Below are 5,638 nucleotides of genomic sequence, written 5' to 3' on the forward strand. Positions count from 1 at the left end.
GCCAGGGCCAGGTTGTAGCCAAGAGCTTAGAACTCAGTCTGCTTCTATGGACGGCAGACAGGAATCCATGTATTTCAACCATCACTGTAACCTCCCAGGGTAGAAGAAAGCTCGATTAGAGGCAATGTTCTTATTTATAATAGAGTGCAATGTGCTCACTGGAAAGAACTTAAATGTGTCCCGAATATGTAATGATGCTATATAATAGTCCAGTTGCTTAGCTAGGCAGAACCACAGTCCCTGAGCACTGAGGACTGTTTCCATTACAGAGTGGATCTGTACTAGAATCTGTTTCAACCCAAGTCCTGGAGCAGCTTATGAAAGAACAACTGCTGACATTTCAGGCCACTCTGCTGAATTTCACCGAACTTTCCTAGAGGTTGAGTGAAAAACTGTGCTATACCAACGGTCATTGTTGAAAGGGCTGAGGATTTAAAAATCTACAGGAAGTCAAGGGTGTGTCCCTGCTTCTGTTGAGAATCACTGAAGATGATGTGAAACGCCCAGAGGCACAGAGCTGCCTTAGAAACAAGAGTGAGCGAGGCAGCTGCATTCCTTATCAACATCCTATTTGGATGGGGTGGCTCCTTTACAAAATATGAGGACAGGGAAACTGTTCTCACAAAATATCCCTGCTCCACAATTTGCAAGAGTTTAAACCCTGTCCAGACCACAACTCCACTATCTCTAGGAAGTCGGTCTCATATCCAAGTCACAGGATTCAGGATCAAGTCATGGACACATGCAGCTAAAAGCCTAATTACTGCAGGAGGATTTGAGGTAAGACTTAGAGACAATCAGAAATGTCTTCTAGAAATATAAGTATACAGCAGTCAAAACTAAAAAAAATTAATATCCTTTCAGTAGAATAAAATGGTTTATACTTATTTGTAAAAGTATAATGCATCGGAAATAGTTCACATTTTCTTGTAACTAGAATAAATAAAAGTTTAAAAAGGACCTCCAAAATAAAAATTCAATGAGAAGAGTTTGATAGAAAAATGTATTTGGAAGTTGAATAAAGATAGTAAGATTAAAGATATACTTTTTAAATTCTTTTCATTTTGTGAGAATGAAAATGTTTCTTTTATGCTGAGGATAGTCAATTATTGATTCTTTGAAATTTTCACCTCTGGTTTCCCTGCATATCTGTTCAAAAGACAACATTTTAAACATGGTAATGTAGGCTTATTTTAACATGTGTTCATCCTAGTTTTCTACTTCTTGGCATACAGGAGGTAAAATATGAATATTTCATAGCAATTCATTTGGCAAATTTTACATGTAGTACAACTTCTCTGGCTGATCACTTGATTTCTATAATTTTGGCCATTACAATAATTGTAGGACACTTTTTACATTATGTAATATACTGCTCCCACAAATAGAGAGAGAGAACAAAATGTAAAGGAGAAAAGGAAGAAGCACATGAAGATCAAACAGAAACAAATTTGCTCCAATTCAATAGACTTTAATCCACATCTCTGACTACACTGATAGAAGATGCATGATTTAAATATTCTGTATATACTGGTGTATTTACAGCATTGAAAATGCCATTTGTTTTGAACTCACATACATCGTAAACTTAAATAAATTTTTTTCACAAATTTTCTTATTGAGAAGGACAGGCTTATCCCCCTAATAGAAATGTAGTCTCTGAGGTGCCCTAATAGATAATCTCTATGCTGCTAAATGCTTAAGTGAATTTTGGGCATATTTTCGGCTTGAAAACCATTTGGACAGAGCCACCAAACACACACAACTGTTACCACAGAACATAAGGGAGAATACAGAAAATGAAACTGTTGGGAAAGACAATTCCTGTGAGCAGAGAGTGTGATGGTGGCCAGTTTTATGGAATCCCATCCCGTTTGGTATGAGCCAATAAGGAAAAGATGCTGAGCTTTGGTATGAAATTGCAGCAGAGTAGAAATAGTAAAAGATGCCTTAGTGAATTGGGTAATAAAAGTTCCAACATTGGTCCTATTAAGGTCATCATGGAGTTATAACCTGAGAAAACTGGCTCAGTGGGCAGCATTGTATGTGTGGCTGCAGTGCTTATCCTGTGGTTTTGAATGACATTTTTGGTCTAGATTATCCTATCATACTTTCTCTGCATGTCCCTTCCACTCCTATGAGAAAAGATAGCATTCAGAATATCTGCTACTAACAAAAAGAATAGATAAGTGTGTATGTTATAACATAGTTCTCCATGTGGTAGAAATAAAAAGACAAAACAGTGAATGTGGGAGTGGGAATTTACCTGAGGGATTAAGATGTGATATCTTGCTTCAGAGTGCCTGGTTTGATCTCCAGCCCTGGCTCCTGACTCCAGTTTACTGCTAATGGAGACCCTAGCAGGCAGCAGTGATGGCTCAAGTAACTGAGTTCCTGCCTCCCATGTGAGATACATGGATTGTATTCCTGGCTCCTGGATTTGACCCCAGCCTAGTCCTGGACATTGCTGAATATGGGGAGTAAATCAGCAGATGAGAGCTCCCTCTGCAAGATAAAAATCCCCCTATCTGTCTATGTGTCTTTATCTCGTCCATTCAAATAAATGAATAATAATGATTTTAAAATACATTGAATGCTGAAAATAGAGGTACCTGTGGGTACTCTATTCAGATCACATTCACTCTGAGATTCTAATCAAAATGATCAGGTGTATAAGCTGAAAATAATCAAGCAGAGAAATTCAGAAAACAGAAGAAGCCTGAAAAAGTATTTTTTGTAAATCTTTATTGATAAAATTTTAGATTTTAACAAAAAAAAATAAGTGAAGAGTCTATGTTAAGTATACATTAATTTCCCAAAGTATATAACTAGCATTATGGTCAACAGTGAAATAGAGAGGTCATCCCAACAAATAAAAGGAGGAACCTCAGACCACAGCATCGGAGGACTCATGATTCATGAGGAAATGAGTTTAAAATCAGCAGGTTTGAAAAGACATAAGAAGATGCTGCACTTGCATCCCATATGGGTGATGGTTCGAGTCCCAGGTGCTCAACTTCTGATCCAGCTCCCTGCTGATGTGCCTGGGAAAGAAGTAGAGGATGGCCTAGGTGCTTGGGTCCTTGCACTCATGTGGGAAGCCCAGATAAAGCTCCTGGCTCCTGGCTTCAGCCTGGCCCAGCCCTGGTCTTTGTGGCCATTTGGGGAGCAAGCCAGCAGATGGAAAATGTCTCTCCTCTCTCTCTGTCTTTCTCTCTTGCTGTAACTCTGCTTTTCAAATAAATAAATAAACGAACCTTTTTTAAAAAGACATAAAAAAGAACCTATCACTCTATTTTAAATCCTAAAATTGACAAGTAATTTTAAAATCAGTTGCTTTTGTCACATGTGAGAGGACTTACATGTAGAAAAACTGGAAAAGGCTATCATTTGACTTTTATGAAGTTAGGGGATGTGGTGATATAATTAAGGACCTGTAGGGTTGAGCTGTAGTCATGTATCCCAATAGTCTTCACTAACCCAGTAGATGACTGTTTTAAAACATTCACTTAATTCAACTACTGTTTACTGTGATAAATTCTCATCACAACTATTTCCATGTAAACTATAGTCCAGTGCTATAGTTGAAAACCAAGAGCATGTAAGTAGTAATTCTTGTATTTATCAATACAGTGTTGTAGAATCATTGTTTTTGTCAAAGAATGTTTAGAGGCACATTTTGAATTTCAAGTCCAGAAAAGGTGATGCACATGACTTTCTTCATTGCCATGATTCAATTAAATTGAAGAAGCTTAAAATTAAGAGATAACTCCTAGACTCTAAAAAACCTTTCTGGGACCTGTGGGTTGGCCTGAAGCAAAAAGAGTCCCAAAAATGAGAAAGAAAAATGATTAATTTGCTCAATTTGTAAAACTACAGACAAATATGAGGTGTTTGTATATATGTGGGTATTTCAGAAAGCTTGTGTAAAGTGGAATTGAAAAATATGTTTATCTTCATGCAAAAATTTCTTGAAATCCATGCATGTTTCTTCACAATATGCATGTTCCACAAAGTCTTGAGGAATCTTAGTACACAGGAAAATCCTGAATCAGAGACATCATGACATTGGTCAGTGCACCCATGTGTCAGGAAGTGGGCAAGTGATGGATTTCAGAACAGTTGTTCCAGAATCCAGTCTCAGACACTGAGCCAATGTGTCCGCCCTTCATTAAAAGAGGGCTTCCAGGACAGGTTCATGAATGAAGTTGGTTGTCTGTTCCTTCCAGTGTGAGCAAATGAGGCCAGAAAGAAACAGAGCAAGATCCCAAGAGATTTCCTGCCACGATCAATAAAGAGCATCTCCTTACCTACAGTCAAACTTCAGAGGGATTCCAATCTGGCTCATACCCCAGCCTGCTGGCTGCAGCTGACTCAGAAGCCAGAAGCTGGATGGATCATCAACACTGGATGTCACAGCATCCGAGTAAACCCATCCCTTTTGCCAGTACTGATTTAGACTTCCATATGTGGATGGGAACAGATCATTAAGAGCAAAATTCTCACTCAAGAGCAATAAGTAATAACATGTGAAGATAAAAATACCTGCATGAAATAGAAAAAAAAATAAAAATTGTACCTTCTGCCAGAAGAAACTCTAGTACACGTATAGTACTAAAATTTGAAGTTACTAAAAATAATTTAGATATCAAAGATCTACATTAATAACAACCATTGTAACACCTAATGGAAATGATGAGTATCAGAATAGTTGTGGTAGAAGGATTAATCATCATAAAGATAGATTGAGTAATCTGCCTAGAAATCAGTTTGGCAGCACATATACTAAAATTGGAACGGTACAGAGAAGATTAGCATGGCCCCTAAAAAAAAAAAAAAAAAAGTAAGTTCAACAAACAAACCGAAAAAGAAAACATGCAAAGGTGAGAGGAAGGCTAGACCATGTTTTCAGAATGTGCAATATATGTCTAGTGCTTCTAGAAAGGGAGAACAATGAGGAATGGAAGAAAGCAGTAATTAAAGAATTATATGAGAATGCCCTCAAGTGAAAATGAGTGGTTGTCAGATTTACAGGGCTTACATACTCCAAAAGGATTCTCCTTTTCTAGGCAGATCCAGTTTCTGGAGCATTGGGATGGATTATCCAGGTTTGTCCTGAGGAAACCATTTTGCTGCCCATGTTGGGACTTGGATTTGAGCTGACACAGATGTTGCACAAACAACATTTTAATCCTCTGCTTTTTACTCATATCCAGTGGGGAGGTTTTTTGGTGCTTGTCCACCACTGCAGAAAGCCTTCCCCCTGCTCCCTAGACCTTTCCTGTATCTGTGCCCAACTGAGCAGTAATCTGCCCTTCAGTATCATTCAAGCCACTGCCTACTGTCTGCCACTATCCTTTCTCATTCTGAGTATGCACTTGAATTTATCCCCCCTTAATCTTCTGCCATATTTATTCCCTTTCCTTTCTAGAAAGACAGGAAACACCAAACTGTGATGTGTAATAGTGCTTAATCATAACACAACATAATTGACTGTTAGAAACTGAAGGAAAAGAAAATAGAGGTTGTTATGTCTATTTCTCAACAATTCGAATTATATTTTGGAACATACAAACTTTGAGAAAAAATGATCTGAACTGCATCTAAAGAAATAAACTATTGAAAATTTTATAACCCT

The 5,638-nt window shown here is 37.8% G+C and overlaps 1 pseudogene; it reads left to right on the forward strand.

Annotated features, from left to right (window-relative positions):
- Positions 1-4,761: 4,761 nt before the first annotated feature.
- Positions 4,762-4,825, forward strand: LOC127492875 (U6 spliceosomal RNA; annotated as a pseudogene).
- The last annotated feature ends 813 nt before the right edge of the window (positions 4,826-5,638 follow it).

This window comes from Oryctolagus cuniculus, chromosome 14, assembly GCF_051225735.1.
Source record: "Oryctolagus cuniculus isolate XC-2025 breed Fujian yellow rabbit chromosome 14, ASM5122573v1, whole genome shotgun sequence".
Classification (NCBI taxonomy): Eukaryota; Metazoa; Chordata; class Mammalia; order Lagomorpha; family Leporidae; genus Oryctolagus; species Oryctolagus cuniculus.